This window comes from Gossypium raimondii, chromosome 4 (assembly GCF_025698545.1).
Source record: "Gossypium raimondii isolate GPD5lz chromosome 4, ASM2569854v1, whole genome shotgun sequence".
Lineage (NCBI taxonomy): Eukaryota > Viridiplantae > Streptophyta > Magnoliopsida > Malvales > Malvaceae > Gossypium > Gossypium raimondii.
Genome location: NC_068568.1, coordinates 25,023,599 through 25,040,706, shown reverse-complemented (window position 1 = coordinate 25,040,706; position 17,108 = coordinate 25,023,599). Strand labels below are relative to the sequence as shown.

Below are 17,108 nucleotides of genomic sequence, written 5' to 3'. Positions count from 1 at the left end.
AGGTAATTGAAATGTAAGGTCTTTTGGTATGTTTGTGATGGCCTGGAGATGTTCAGTTGTGATATGATTTGGTAAATAATTGAACTAGGCTATATGCTTGAAAAGTAGCTATGTTGCTTTGGTTTGATCCATGATGTTTTGATACAATTGTGGTTCCTTTGAATGGCATATTGGTTAGATGAATTAGGATGTTCGAAATGGCATGTTTGTCTTTGAATAACATTTAAATCCCATGAATGTGTGCTCAAATGGAATGGTTGGGTAGATATGGTTTGGTCTTGAAATGACATGAATTTACAGTCAATTTATAGATCACACGGGCTGTCACACAGCCGTGTGTCATTTGAAATTTCTAAGTGTTTTAAGTCAATGAGTTACACGACCTGGCACACGGCCTGCGACACGGCCATGTGTCCCTTGTTCAATTTTTACATGGCATGAGATATGTCACACGGCCTGGCCACATGGTCGTGTGACCCCTGTTTTCCAGTTTTTGAAACTTTTTCTTAAAACTTCTATTTTGTTTCAAATTAGTCCCGAATTGCTTCTAAATTATTTTTAGGGCTTCAAAGGCTCGATTTAGGGACCGAATGCATATGTTTGGTAGGTTTTTGATTGAGATTATTTATTCAATTTTATGATGTTAATGTTATTCCGATTGTTTGGTAATGCTCCGAAATCCTAATCTGGCGACGGAAACGGGTTAAGGGTGTTACACATGCAGTCTATCTTCACTATTGCTGGATATGGAAATCATGGTTTGTATTCTCTAACCACTGGCTAGTGGTATTTCTTGCTTTCCTCAACCCTATCATTTTTCTCAATAGCTTCTATATTTAGCTTCTTTTCAGGCTCAACTAGCCCTTCCACGCTTCGAACAGTGGTTCTGTGGACTTGCTCCTTTAGGTTGGTTTTAGTGTTACTAGATAACAGACCTTGCTATCTTTCCGAAACCAATTTAGCAAGCTGCCAAATCTAATTTTCAAGCCCTTGAATCAATGCTTGCTGATTTTTTTGAGTTGTCTCAATGTTCTGAAATCTAATCTCAGACACCGAAATAAATTTAGCTAACATCTCTTCAAGGTTTGGTTTCTTTTCTTGCTGATAAAGTTACTAAAAACCCGGGGGGGTTGTGACCTTTGATTACCTTGACCAATCCAATAAAAATTTGGATGATTCCTCCATCCTAGATTATAATTATTTCTAAACGGGTTATTTTAAGGTCTAGAATTATTACCCATAAAGTCAACTTGCTCATGCTCCATGTTAGACTTGAAGGGTAAATATTATGAACTAATAATCCTCGCTCCAGTTACATCACATTACATTATCAAATTCCCATGTTTACTGAAACTCAAATCATCAATCTTTTAATCAGTACTTCAACCTGACTCGCCAACATAGCAACTGCATCCATATTAAAACCATCGACTGCCTTGATCGGTTTTGTTCTCATGACTCGTCATTGATAATTATTCAGTGTCAACTTTTCAATAAATTCTTGGGTTGCCTCAGGTGTTTTTTCATCCAATGTTTTGCCAACTACTTCATCAATCATCTATCTAGTCGAGGGATTCAAACCATTGTAAAAGGTTTGAACTTGTAACCACAAAGGTAACCCATGATGAGGGCATCTTCTCAAAAGATCATTAAATCTCTCTCACGCATCATATAATGTCTCGAGCTTAATTTGGGTAAACGAAAAGATGTCATTCTTTAACTTAACTATTTTGGCGATGGACAATATTTCAATAAAAAATTTTCAGTCATCTTATCCCAAGTCGTGATAGAACCCCGTGGAAGTGAATTCAACCACTATTTTGTCTTGCTCCTCAAAGAGAATGGGAACAACTGTAAGCATATGGCATCATCAGTGACCCATTAACCTTAAATGTGTCACAAATCTCTAGAAAGTTAGCCAAATGAGCATTCAGATCTTCATCTTGCAACCCATCAAACTGAACATATTGTTGCACAATTTGAATTGTGTTCGGCTTGATCTCAAAATTATTTGCAGCAACATTCGATCTGACGATACTCATTTCAGCCCCAATCCGAGCAAGCTTAATATAATCATACATAGTACAAGGAGCAGGACAAAATAGTTAATATCCTTAGTAATATCCTTTTCCTCTTATCGTCTATTAAAATCTATTGACTTTGTCTTGCTTCTCTAACTTCTCTCCGATTTCTACCAGCAATTTTCTCGATCTCACTATCAAAAACTAGCAGTTCCAATAGGTTTCCTCTAGTCATAAACCAAAAGAACCTGTCAGAATCAAACAAACGAAAAATTAAAATGTAAAAATTTAATTTAAAAAATATTAAAATAAAAATAAAAATGGGCTAAATTAATATAAATAAAAAATTTTCCTAATATTTTAGTCCTCGGCAACGACTCCAAAAACTTGATGCGTCGTAAACTAACTAAAATTTTGACTAAGGCAAGTGTACCTATCAATTAATAGTATAGCTACAGTGAACAAATATATTGTTCCTACGAAGATAAAAAGTACTAGTAATTACCATCTTTCTATTCTTTAACCGAATAATTCAAGTGATCTATCGAAAACTAAAATTAACTAAATTAATTAACTAACGAACAAACACAGCAAAGAACAAATTCACCTAGACTTCATCTATAATTATCAATCTAAATTACGCAATTTCTTTACTTAGAATCTTGATCCATAGAAATCCCTAAATTATGCTAATATCTCTTTTGAGAGTAAGAGCAACTAACTTTAGGTTGATTAATTGAAATTTCTTTCTAATTAAAACCCCTATTATTGCATTAATTCGATCTATGGATTCCCCTAATATATTTGACTCTAACCCGGTAGATTTATGTCGTTCTATTTCTAGGATTGCATGCAACTCCACTCAATTACGCTAGATCTACTTTTAAACAAGGTCTATTCCTACTCTGATTTAAGTACATCAAACATGGATTAATAATCTAGAAATATCAAACCAAGAATTAAACACACATAATTGAGAATAAGATTTAAGTATTTATTGCGTAAAATCAAACGACAGAATTCATCATAGGGTTCATCTCCTCTAAGTATTTAGAAAATTAGTTCATGCTTGCAAATTAAAAACATCTCAGGGATAGTATAACTGAAAGAAACAAAGAAACTCATGATAATCTCTTAAGAAATCAACTGGGAGTCTTCAATCTTGACGAAAATCTGCTTCAGAACCGGCTTCAATGGTGTTTTTCGAGTTGTTTTCTTGAGTCTTTTATGATGAATCACTCCTATCTTCTTATTTTTGTCATATATACGTCTTAAAATATCCGAAAAACCTAACAATCGTGTCTTTCCACTGTTCAGAGTGCAAATTTATGCAATCGAAATGGCCTACCACATGGCCGTGTGGCCAGGCCATGTGGAAGGGATCAACCCATGTGGCTCTTGTAGCTTGCTCCGATTTTTTTTATTTTCGCTCGATTTTGACTCGATTTTTGTTCCTTTTGCTCTCAAATTCTCTCCCAAGTATAAAAACATTAATTTAAAATATTAGGAACATAAAATTCACCATTAACATCGAATAATCACCCGAAATTGCATTAAGAATGGGATTGAAACATGTTACTTTTAGCACTTATCAGATTGTATAAAAATTAATTGAGATTTAAGTTTTAATTTGTTTGTGAATGGTTTGTATTTGTTTATAACATTCTATTACTCGGGTTTGGTAACCGGACTGGGTAAAGGATGTTAAAACAGACATATGACAAAATCATTACACGAGCACTCGATAATTAGCTTTTGTAATGATATATAAAAAGGAGAGCTAAGTCATGGTACTTTGGTGAAATGACTACATGACTAAATAATGTTTTAAATAATAGACGAAGAGTCGAAACGTACAAATTATTTGATCCCTTATATAAGTTTAATTATTCCCTTTGCTAGCTCAGTATAACCTTGATTGCTTGTATTTGAACTGATGATATGAATAAATGAAAAGGATGAATTAGAGAGAAAGGTCAAATGCATCACTATCCGTAGTGAATGCATATTCTCGCTATGAGCAAGAGATGACTTAGAGATTACATTAATTTATTCAAATTATTATTTAATCAATTTAATTAAAGAATTGAAGTTCAAAATGAAAATTAAATTAGTCATCACAGTTTTGTTGTACAAGTTAATTAAATTTATTTACTCATAGATTCTAGTACAGTAAAGTCATCACGACTTTATCGAAATTAAAATTGGATTGAGAAAATAATTTAATTAGAAATTTATTTGATTTAATTTTAATTAATTTATATAATATTTTGGGAAAATAAAATTTATTTATTGGGTTGGATTAAATTAATTGAGTTGGTTTAAAAACTAAATGACACATATAATTGTGTCCAATAAATGAAATACCCAATAGATCCCTTTATGTGTGATGAGAGACAACCCTCGGTATCCTAGAGAAGGTGTGCCACCAACCCTAGTCAATCCGAAATGGATTGTGTATTTTTCTATTCAAATATTGTTATTTTTCTTCTCCTTATTCAACTAAGATGCTTGTGATTTTCTCTATAAATAAAGATCATTGGCTATGTAAAAAAAAAAGCCATACTAAGCATCAACACTTCATCAAAATTTAGTGTGAGTTATTCTTCAAAATAAATTCTAAATTTTGAGATAGTTCGCTTTACGATTTCTAGCCTTTGAGAGATATTGATATTCCTACTGAATACCAATAGAAATTTTTATTTTGTTCATCTATTCGTGAATTAGAACCAACACTCTAAGCAAGTCCAGGTTTGAGAATAGAGAAGAAGATCGTGTTGGTCAAAAGTCAGGAAACATCCTTTACCACCTAGTCCAAAACACTTGTACGAATTTAGACTAGTTTATTGTTGTATATAACACAATCGCTCAAGTTTTAGAAAAGAAAACTAACTTTTCATTGTGCTACAAAATTGCTTTCTAAACCAATTTTTTTGAAAAATTGGTATTAGAGTAAGGTTCTGCTATGCTTATAGTATAAGTCAGTTTACCAAAATTATCTCTCTCATTTGTTTGACTAAATTGATGAGAAGTAACATTCTTGCGTTATAAGCATGTTTTGGATTTGTATATGTGAATGTATGGATTACAGTTATATTATTTTGTTATAAAGTAATATTACCACAAATTGTGGTTCTTAGATTTTTAGAACGATTTTAATTTAGGTTATTAATTTTTGAGTTCGTAATTAGATGTTGAACTACCATCTCCATGTAGTTTTAAATTTTATATTTTATTTTGTAAAATTAGGAAAAAAATATGTGAGCCAAAAATAGATTAGGGATTTATGTAATCACAAAATTTATTCAGGCCTGCTCCATGCTCTGTTAATTTTGATGATTCGTTTCTGTGTTACTGTGTTGGATGAGAACATGTGATATCTGAATATATTGTTGTGTCTGATATTGATTCTGATATGAAACCATGCATGTGACTTTATGGAAAACCTAGTATGAGTCATTAAGATTTGATCAATCTGTTCTGCAAAGCATGGATTCTCATGCCTTTTGTTTTTGTTATTGTACGACAACATGTCCTACATGCTTATCATTCTGATTCACAAATATGCATGTCGTCACACATTGCATGGGGTTCAAGATGATTTCAAATGAGGGAGTTCAAGATGATTTGAAATGAGGGAGTTTCTGATAGTTAAATGATCTACATTTATTTGGTGGTTTACCCACAATTCTGTCTGGCAGCTTCTCTGCAATTATAGTGGTTTGACTACATATATCTGATCTGGCAGTTTTAACTGCAATTCTGGTGGCAATGTCCACAATTATCTGTTGGTGTGATTTGGTTGGATGAGTTCTGTGGAACTCTATTTTGGTGTGTAGCACAATTGGGTAAGATGTTTTCTGAAAAATCTGCATTCCAATTTTCTGAAAAACACTGCATTTGCATAATCATACATTCTTCGTTTGGTTTATATGATCGTTATGGAAATCTCTATAATACTTTGATTGTTTCGCACTAGTTATATGATCTTTATAGAATTCTCTATGTTACTCTTATTTGTATATTGTGTTTTTTTAATCTCTGTTTGAATTTGGTTATACCCTGAGCATCATTGCTCACTTTTTTTTTTATCTTTGTCTGTTCAGATAAACTTCTGACTTAAGACCAGATAGCGTGTGGGAGCTCGGATTGTTTTTGCACTTAATGTAAAAATGGTGAAGTTCATAATTATTTGTTTTGATGTTTTGGGTTTGTAATCTGTTTCTGAACTTGTTTTGGGTTTTTGCTTAATTCGCCAGTAAATGATATTTTCTAACGCAGGACTGAAAAATCACTTAAGTCGACCAAACGGATTTCAATTTTCAAAACTAAAAGTCCGAAAAAGGTTTTTCGCTACAAATTAAGTAATTTCTTAAGTGTTTTCTGAAAGCGAACAAACCGTTTTCAAATAACTATTTGAAAATTCGTATTTGCTAAATACTTACTGAACAAGTCGATGTAATTTCTCCAGCTTCGATCATCTCTTCTAGGCTGGGTTTGGGGTGTCACACCAGCCCAGCCTTGATATCACGCACATTAGGTGAAGTAGAACTGACCAACAACAATTATTGCATGGAGCAGGGCATCTTGCCCAGCATGCTGGCCAAGGATTGTGTGGAACATAAGGCTTTCACATTGAATGACATGTAGGAGTTGTGGCACCAACGCAACAAGTACATAGAAACCATAACTAACGAGTGGCACACCGAGGCTAGCGTGAAGTCACTGCCAGTGGTATGTTAGGTTGGCTTATCAGTAGTTAGCAGTGTTGGTGGTGATGGCGACTGTCTAGTGGTGATCGTGTGGCGGTACTGATTTTCAACTCATGGAGTTTTTTTTTTTTTGGCTTCTAGTAATTTTTTACAATCAAATTCTTTTTAGGCCAGACGGAGGATGTTTCTGTTTTACTTAGAAGACCTAAAGAATACTTTGAGAAAATTATTATCATTTTAATTATTTTATTTTTCCCTACGATGGAACAATGGAAATTGTTGGATTCTCAAAATCGATTTATTTTTATTATGATTATGACATTTATGAATATTATGAATAATTAAATGTTTATAAATTGATAAGCATGTCTATCATATATATATGATTAAGCATGCTATATAGTTTAAGAAGAATGTCATTTGTACTTCTCTACATATTTAATCATCCATGCTTGAAATTAAATTTAAAACATTGTATTATTTTTAAAAATATTGAGTGGGAGAATGTCACTAAATAAGCCGTATAACCTCCATCAATGGTCTCTATTAATTTTAATTGCTTATTTGGATAAAACATAATGTGCTTACTTTAGTAAATGAGTGAAATTTAAGTAATACTACTCATGGGAGTGATTCATATTACTTTATTATTTATTATGAGTTTTGATAGATGCACTTTCATTAGAAAATCTTTAACAATGATTTTTTGATAAATTATATGATTTCAACTTTTATCTAACAAGTATTTGACAAAAACTTTAACTACCATTCTATACAAGTCAAGAATGATGAACCTTACGATCCAATATCATCTCAATATTGACCTTCTCCCAGTTTTGTTATCCAAGAATTCAAATCCAAGTTGGGTGGATATGTATTTAGAATTGCAGACCATCCCAATGATATGTCCTAAAAATTTTGAAATTAAATTACAAAATCAACTTAAAATTAATTTCAAGCCAAAACCAACAAATCTTTTAAGTTTGTTTCATAATTCATATAAGTTAATTCTTTTAGGATTCAAGTTCTCTCTCAATCATATTTTTTAAAGGTTTAAATCCATTTTTCCCTTTACAATTACACCTAATATTTACGGATAATCAATCAACATCGCTTAATAACCTTTATTATTTATAGATGATTTCGGACATGTGCTTTAAGTATAAAGTTTAAGTTGTGTATTGAAATAAAAATTAATTATTGTTAATACACTAATAAATCAAAATTGAATTGATTAAAGAAAAATAACAAATTTAGTTTACTCATTTGTCATTTCAATTCTAATTCTTTTTTTCATTTTGGTCGTCAACCTTTAAAATTTAGTTAAATTATTTTATTTTAGATGTAAAAGTTGATTGAATTATTAAAATTTTAACTACACTAATATGGTAACCTGCATGCTAATACCATTAAAATTTTAACGATTTGATAAACTTTTCCATCTAAAAAATAAATTAATTAAAATTTAAAAGTTGATAAAAAAATTAACGAAAAATGATAAAAAGGAATAAGTAGAAACTGTTTATATTCTTTACCAACTGGTTTTTGCTCATTCTAGCTTACCTCAACCTTACCGTTACTTACCACACTTTCTTCCCTCGGTTCTGATTCAGATTCAGCTAACACTTCTTCATCTCAAACAGTAATTGCATGGAGTTGCTCTATTGGGTTAGTTTCGGTATTGCTAGGCAAGCTACCTTGTGGTCTTTTTGAGATTAGCTTAGCAAGTTGACCTCTTTGGTTCTCGAGCCCTTGAATCGATGCTTGTTGATTTTTAAGTGTTGCTTCAGTGTTTTGAAAATAGATTTCTGACACCGAGTAAACTTTGTCAACATCTCCTCGAGATTCAACTTTTTCTCCTGCTGGTAAGGTGGTTGTTGGAAGCCTAGAGGGGTTTATGCTCTTTGAGTTCCTTGACCAGTCCAAGAGAAATTGGAATGCTTCCTCCAACCTACATTATCGGTATTACTATAATGGCTATTTTGAGGCCTAGAATTATTACCCATATAGTTGATTTGTTCGTTCTCTATGTTAAGACTGTAGAGTAACCATGTGGCTCAACCTTCTTTGCAGGAAACACCTCAGAAAAACATAATTGAGCCACGTTTCGGTCGAGACAATAGAATGAATCATGATGAACGAATGTTGCAAATTGATGAACTAGATGAATGGTGAACACATGTTAAGGAGAAATCAAAAAAGCACGATAAAAAGTTAAGGAGACACCATGATAAGCATGTAGATGGAACGAAACAATTTAAAGTTGAAAACAAGGTACTTCTAGATAAAAAGAATCCTCGAATTGCCACTTTGGAGCTTGGTGCAAACGGATCAAACCCCTTTACAGTACTGAATGTCTTCCCATATGGTACAGTCGAGGTAACTCATTATGAATTTGGCATATTTAAGGTAAATAGTACTCGACTTAAACCTTATGTTGATAATAGAATTGATAACGAGAAAGAGGAGTTTCGACTCTGAGAACCACCATGACCATGTGAATCCGAGGTAAGTCGAGCTTAGACTTTAAATAAGTGCTTCTTGAGAGGCAACCCGAGTGTTAACACTGCTAATTCTTTTAATTTTATTTCATGTTATTTTTAAAACTAATTAACTTTCAAATTTTAAAAAAAATTTAAAAAAATTATTTTTGACCCACACGGCCTAGACACACAGGCATGTCCCAGGCCGTGTGCACTATAAGGGGTTCGATAATGAGTTACACGACCTGGCGACATGGATATTATTATAGTTATATTCTTTTATTTTTCAAGTTATATTCTTTTATTTTGTTTACTAACCTTATTATTATCTAGTTATATTCTTTGATTTTTCTTCATGCTACTGTTTTAGTTTATTATTATAATAATAAACTATTATTATAATTCATAGTTTATTATTTTGACTGCCTTGCTCATTGTTTATATTACTATTGTTCTTTGTTCTTTGTTCTTTGTTCTTAGTATTCAATTTGTTTATTTATTTATTTATGCTTTTTATTATTCTTATTTTCAGTATGTCATGATTTGTCTTTTAGTTATGAATTCGTTATTTTATTTCTTATTTATTGTTTTCATCACTTTGATTCATAATAGCTTCACTTTATGGTTTTTGCATGCTTGGGTATTCATACATACTATTTTCAAAGTAATTTGCTATTTGGACTACTTGGATTTTACCTTCTTGGCCTTTCTTGGCATATTTGGTGATGCTTTATTTATTAATGAATTCTTTTCTTTTTCAGGCACACCCTGACAAACACTCGTAGAAAGTCCAAGGTCGCCGTCCCCGCTTCAAAAAAATGGAAGACCCCTGGCACGACCTCCTTCTCGAGTGCCTCCGTCGAGGCCTGCCACCCCTATATTTGATTTTCAGTGGGTCCCTAGGAGGAATTATTTCAGCTACTTCAATTACGACCACTCGGCTTAGGCCATTGTATTAATTGGGCCGCTTTAAAGCAAGTCCAATTAGCTAACCATGTGCTTGCCTTTATTGCCATAATCTCGTAGGACCGATTCTTCTCTATCATCGAGTCCACATAAACGAAGCTGGCTTTGGAGTTCTGCTCTACATTTACTCTCCAACATGTGATGACGACTCATGACAAGTAAGGTACCATCACTTTCAGAATCAGTGACTTGGTGCGCCATATGAGTGTCCCTGAGTTCGGAACTGCTTTGGGACTCTACACTAAGGAGTTAATGAGTGCCAAGAACTTCCTCCGCCTATATTGGCACAACCACTAGTTGTTAGGTAGATCTTACGGCTAGTACGACACCTTATGACGCAAGTCGCTCGAAGGCGACTTCTCTCCCTCCAGCTTTATTGTATATTCATGCCCTTTTAGCTCATACTTTGATCAGTAGGAGAGAGAGCACCGGAGTCGTCAGTACTACCGATGCATCTTTTTTATAGGGCATGGCCACAGGGCATATTTTTTATTTAGCTTACTTCATCGCCCTCGCTTTTCGCCATCAGACAGACTGCAACAGGAAGGGTCCTATTTGTTTAGGCCTTCATGTGACTCGACTTGCTCGACACTTCGGTCTCCTCGATGCATCAGAGCAGTCTTCTACGCCTACACTCATCGACCAGTTGTCCTCACAGTCGAGCATGACCCATACGAGGATGATCGAGCAGCTTCGTATCTGCTTCAGTAGCGATTATTTCATTTTGACTCTCAAAATGAACCAGAGGACTTCACTGATAATGTCCCTTTTCATCACGAGGACCCACCTCATCCTCCATATTCGAGTCACCGACTTGTTTCTTCTGCTGCTACTTTCGCAAACCTCTCCGAGTGATTCACTCGCTTCGAGCAGAACTGCTTTCAGAGGTTCAACAGTATTGACACGACATTGTAGCAGATCTGTCAGCATCTCCATATCTCCTCCTCAGCACCGACGACTCACGACACTGACACTTCTGATGATGAAGACCATTAAGTTTTTTTTTATGTTTATTGTTATTTTTGTAGACTTATTTTGTTTCATCTTTTGAACTATATTTTTATTTTTTATGGTTGTTTCTAATCGAGTTAGTAATCCATTAATCTTCTTCACTATTTGTGTTTATTTTCTTATTAGTTTGCTCAAAATCATGCACTACATCTAGATTTGACTACAATTCCGCTTTTCACTATTTTGAGGATTTCATCCAATATTCAGGGCAGTTTTAGTTTTCTCCTCTCTTATGATATTCTATTTATACTGTGATTATATATGTTTGTACATTGAGGACAATGTACATCTTAAGTGTAGGGAGGTTATTTATATAATTATTAGAAAATCCCTAAATTATGACTTGTGTTTAAGTAATTTTCTCATACTTCTATTAGAATATTTTTTATCAATTTGTAATTTTTATTGATGTGTTTAGGATTAAATTCATAGATATTTGTGCATTGGTTGTTTTAAACTTTAAGACATGAGAGAATCAAGCATGATAAGTTTATTTTTAGAATTTAAAATTTTAGGTTGTTTCCCTGAATTGAGTTATTATCTTGAGTTTTTTAATTTACAAGTTTGACATCAAAAACCATAATTTTTTGTGATATTTTGAGCCTTTAGAGCATACATTTTTCTTGCTCATTTTATTATTGGTTATGAGTGTGTCAATTTGATTTGTCATTCTAGAACTTGCGTCGATTATACATATCGAGTCCACACCTTTGATTTGATATACTGAGATTATAAAGGCACTTAGGTTTTAACCCACTTATCCCATAAAAATTCAACCTTTTTAATTAACCCTTAGTGAACCCCGTTGAGCCTAACACACCGTTTCTTAATTTACCCATTAATGTTAACCCATAACTCTCTCTTTTTTTATTCGTTAAGAATTTTTTTCGTTTTATTGACTCCCTTTTTGTCGAGATTTGATTTGGTTAGTTGTCTAACTATGCTCTTTTGTTTAATTTACTGAATTATTTCTTATTGTCAAAAAAAAGATACAAAAAATAAGACAAAAAAACAGAAAATATCAAAAAAAATATTGATTATTATTTAGTTCTAGGATTGAGTTTGAATAGTTAAATTCATATTTTGAGAAGAAGCTCATTTTTTTATTCATGAATAGTTCCTGATTTATGCACTTGTTTTTAATTCAGCATTTGTTATTTTTCTAGTTTGGTAATTTACCAATTTGATCTCTATTTTAACCATTTTTTTCAGTCCTTCTCCACACCTTTAACCTAAGCCCCATTACAACCTCTTAAAGACCTTTTGATTTGTGTATCATCTCATTTTATAGTGGTGCAGATTTGATTTTCATGCAAGCCTGGTAATGACTTTTCATGTTTGACTAGTGAGTACTTATTCTTGAACCTTAAACACTTTGAGTGATTTGAGTGAATCTTTAGTGAGGATGTCGATTCTTGTCGATTTTGAATTAAAGGTAATTACTTAGATAAGGGGAAATACCTATGTTTTCATGTTTTAAAAATGTTCTACTTGGATTGTTTGAATCTTTAGTGCTCTTTTAGTTAAATTATCAATGTATGATTATTAGTGAATTATGACGAAACATCGTTCATGAGAATTATAAGTTGAGAAAAATTCATTTTAATTGTGAGTTGAGGATTTTGCTTGAGGACAAGCAAACGCTTAAGTGTGGGGATATTTGATAAGCCATAAAAGTAACATATTTTTAATCTCATTCTTGATGCATTTTTGAATGATTAATTATGTAAAGTAGAGAATTTAATGCTCCTAATCCTTTAAATTCATGTTTTTATACTTAAGAGACCATTTGGGAGCGAAATGAGCGGAAAACGAGCCAAAATCGTACGAATAGAGTTGTTTTCAGGATCCACATGACCTGGGCATTTCCACACGGGCTGGCCACACGCCCATGTGCCAGCCCATGTCAATATCGCACCCTGTTTCCCAAATACGCAGAAAAACCTAATTTTTAGGCTTTCTGAGTATTCTAAAGTCTATAAATTCCAATTAGAAAAAGATCTAAGGGGGCACTGAGAGAAGATCAAAGAAAGCACTCGAAGAACGCCATCGGATTCAACTCGGAAGCGGATCTCCCTCAAGATCGAATATCTCCATTTAATTTCTTTCGAAGTTTTATTGAGTTTCTTTATGTCTTGTGGTTATTCTGACTTTGAGATGTTTTCATTCAGGATTATGAACTAAATTCCCTAAATACCTACGGAAGATGAACTCTATGATGAATCTTATTATTTGAGTTCTGGTTTACGTGATAAATACTTGATTCTTCTTCTCAATTATGAATGTTTATTTCTTATTTTAATATTTCTGATATATTAATTCAAGTTTAATGTGTTTATTTCAGTGGAGAAAAAAGTCCCTGTTTAAGAGTAGATCTAACATAATTGAGTGGAGTTGCATGCAATCCTAGAAATAGGATGACATAAATCTACCGGATTAGAGTCAAATCTAATAGGAGAATCCATAGATCGAGTTAATGCGACGATATGGGGTTTTAATTAGAAAAAGATTTCAATTAATCAACCTAAAGTCAGTTGTTCTTACTCTCGAAAGAGATATTAACATAATTTAGGGATTTCTATGGATCAAGACACAAGTGAATAAATCGTTTAATTCAGATTCAGAATAATAGGTGAAGTCTAGGTAGATTCTTCCCTGGGTATTGTCTTTCTCATTGGTTGTCTTCAATTATTTTCCCATTTCATTCTCTGTTGCGTTTGTAGTTAAATTAGATTAGTAAATTTAGATTAAAAACAATCGCTTCAATTTATCGGCTAAATAATAGAAAAATAGTAATTACTAGTACTTTTAGTCCACGTGGATACGATATTCCCTACTCACCATAGCTATAATAATGTGCGATAGGTGCGCTTGTTTTTGTCATAATTATAGTTAGTTTAGTGAACATCAAGTATAAATTATATTACAATCATTTTTAATCATCAAATTTCATATCATTTGTATAAGAATATATCTCAAATTCCAATACATATCACCCCATACAATACCATTTTTATTATTAGGTGTACAATCTTTTACTAATATATTCTTGACACCTCAGGCTAATAATTATATTTTTCGTTAAATTACAAAATGAAATTTTGGAGGCATGGTCACTTCATAATCTACCTCTTGATTAGGAGGACTATTATTATATCCATACCTCAATTTGGACCAAGTTAGACCCTATTTTGACCCACCTAAGACCCAGTAATTGGATAGAAACCCTCAACTCCCTATAAATATTCCAATATACCACTTACTAGGGGGACTCCTCTCCATTGACAAAATTCTAATACATTATGTTCTGACCTTTCTCTACCTGAGTCCCTCTACCTTTCCAGCTCTCAATCATAGAATGGACGAACTCGCCTTCCTCAACACCTTCCCTTTTCTCCTTATCTATCTCTATTGTATCAAATGCATATCAGTGCATGTCCTACACTTATCATGAATTCAACAATGATATCCAAACTTTAAGTTTTAATGAGGATATTAGAATTTCCATATTACTTTCCACTGTATATCCAAATATCAATACTCTAAAAGAATGTCAAGCCTAAGATTATGATTAAAACCAAAATCCTTTTGTGTTAAGAAAAAAATTTGTGTATAAAACAATTTAAGCATGAAAACACACCAAAGAAAAAATAACTAACAACTTTCGAAATGTACAAACAAGGGAAACATCAAAACTTTAGGTTATACACAAACATATATAAAGAAAATTTGGTATAGTTAGTTGGAAATATGGTGAGTTTTGGTGATGGTTTTATGCAAAACCTACCTATTGAGAGGCATTGAAGAAGCATGATGATCACCAATTACACGAGCCTGATTATTTTTCTTCTTATACTCTTTGTTATTTGATGATGGTTCGATCACATTTTAAGCAAAATGAACCCTTCTTTTAACTCCACATTTACCATTCCCTATACCCAAAACAAAAACCCCTAGACTTTAATTAATCCACTATAAGAAAAGGAAATGATGAAGAATAATTAATATTACCTCCCAATTCAATTTCAATCTTCTTCATGAAATCTGAGAGGAGACGTTTATGGACTTCATGAGCAATGAAAACTACACTTCCTGTAACTGCAATCACTGCCATGAACCCTACTCCTACAGACTCAGATTTTATTTTTGAAGCATTTAAAGGATGAACAAAGAAATGAGAGGGAAAAAGAGAAAGAGACATTTTCTTTTCTAAGATAATTGGTATATATAAATGAAACAAAAAATAACAATGAGATAATTGGTATATATAAAGAACAAAAAGTTTGTAATGAAGTGAAACAGACCATCAATTTTTTGCTATAATGCATAATGCTTAATTTGTTGAGCTTTTCCTTTTGTTTAGTTTTGAGACCCTAAAACAACAAAATTAGGGCACAAAAACTAAAGAAAACCAACTATTATTTGGTGTGCCTAAAATAAGTCTAATGTAATATATACCGTTACAAGTTGAAACATTTTTCACAAAAAAAAATGGTATGGTTCTCAGTTATTTTAGAAAATCAAGGTTTTACTTTTCATTCTTCATGATTTGAAATTTTGAAAAGTCATCTGCAACCCCCTCGAGAATACAATTTATAATCAAATATTACTTTTTAAAGTTTAATGAATTACATATCAAACAAAAACAAATCTCAACAAGTCAACATGGATAAATACAAAATAAATTACATCATTATTTGACTACTTTCTCAAAGGATTTTTTAAACATAATCAAATGGCTCACTTATATATAATATTGTTATATCCCCGCTTTGGCAACGTCATCTAGCACAACTTGGAACATCTTGTAGATAATGTTCTGTTGGGAACGGTTCACATGCAACCTTCTATAAGGAACCATTCATTTAGGATAGCCAACGGATGAGCACCTGTGCATCTTATCTAAACTAGCTTGGACACAGCCCACTATGCACCCCTCGTGGGGACCTCTAAGGGACCAATAAAGTGTAGCAACTTCGTACAACCTCAAAGATAAGAATGTCAAACCAAGAACACATAATACACTATATGGTGACCAGTAACCTGTAACAATCCTAACATCTAGCCATGCATGCACAAACTTGTAGGCACTGCACTATTTGTCACGTGGCACTACTAGATAAAGGGTGACCCCTCCATATAAGCCAAGTGCACGAGGGACCAATGATCTACACTTTTTCCTCTAAAAACCCTAGATCTCTCCTCCTCCTTCTCATTGTCCTCTCTTCCTCTTCCTTCTCTCATCCTTAGTTCCAACTCTTCGCCTGTCACAAGTGAACTAACACTTCCTCCCACCACATTTTCCTCCTTGTTGGTTACTTGTATCAATAATTAATTCGGTGAGCATAAACCGAATCACTATGGCTCACTCTTTTAATATCATCCGTAAGAATTCAACCAATCAAAACCCAAAACCCCCTTCAAAAAAAAACTCAACAACCTCCTCAAGTTACTCAGCAACCAATCGTCAACCTAGACCAACAACAAGCCACCCAACATCATTCCCAACCTCCACCAGGAACCACTCTCCCATATGATACTCACACTTATCCACCTTATTACCAATATCTAGTGCCACCAAGGTGGTATGCCCAACCTTCCTAAGGTAACACTAGTGTTTCACCTAATGAACAAACTTGTCCAAATCCCAACTCAAGCTTCCAATAGTTCACCGAGATACAAGAGAAAATAAGGTTCCTAGAAGCCTAACTTTTAAAGTAGCAATAACTCTACCAAGAACAACAACACTAATGCCTGTTGAACCAAAAAAATGCCAGGAATGGGTAGATTATTGAAGAACTCAGAGCTGGTAGGGACCCTGCCAAAGCTAACCATCCAATCCAAGAGGAAGAAACAACCTAGTCTTTCCTCCAAAGACAACGAAATCGTTAGCCACCAAACAACACCATGGACTA

The 17,108-nt window shown here is 33.3% G+C and overlaps 1 non-coding gene across 1 annotated transcript; it reads left to right on the top strand.

The window, feature by feature from the left end:
• The first annotated feature begins 1,616 nt into the window (after window positions 1–1,616).
• LOC128040821 (small nucleolar RNA R71) lies at window positions 1,617–1,723 on the top strand. The gene has a single exon (XR_008195627.1). It is a non-coding gene; the product is annotated as a small nucleolar RNA R71 (small nucleolar RNA).
• The last annotated feature ends 15,385 nt before the right edge of the window (window positions 1,724–17,108 follow it).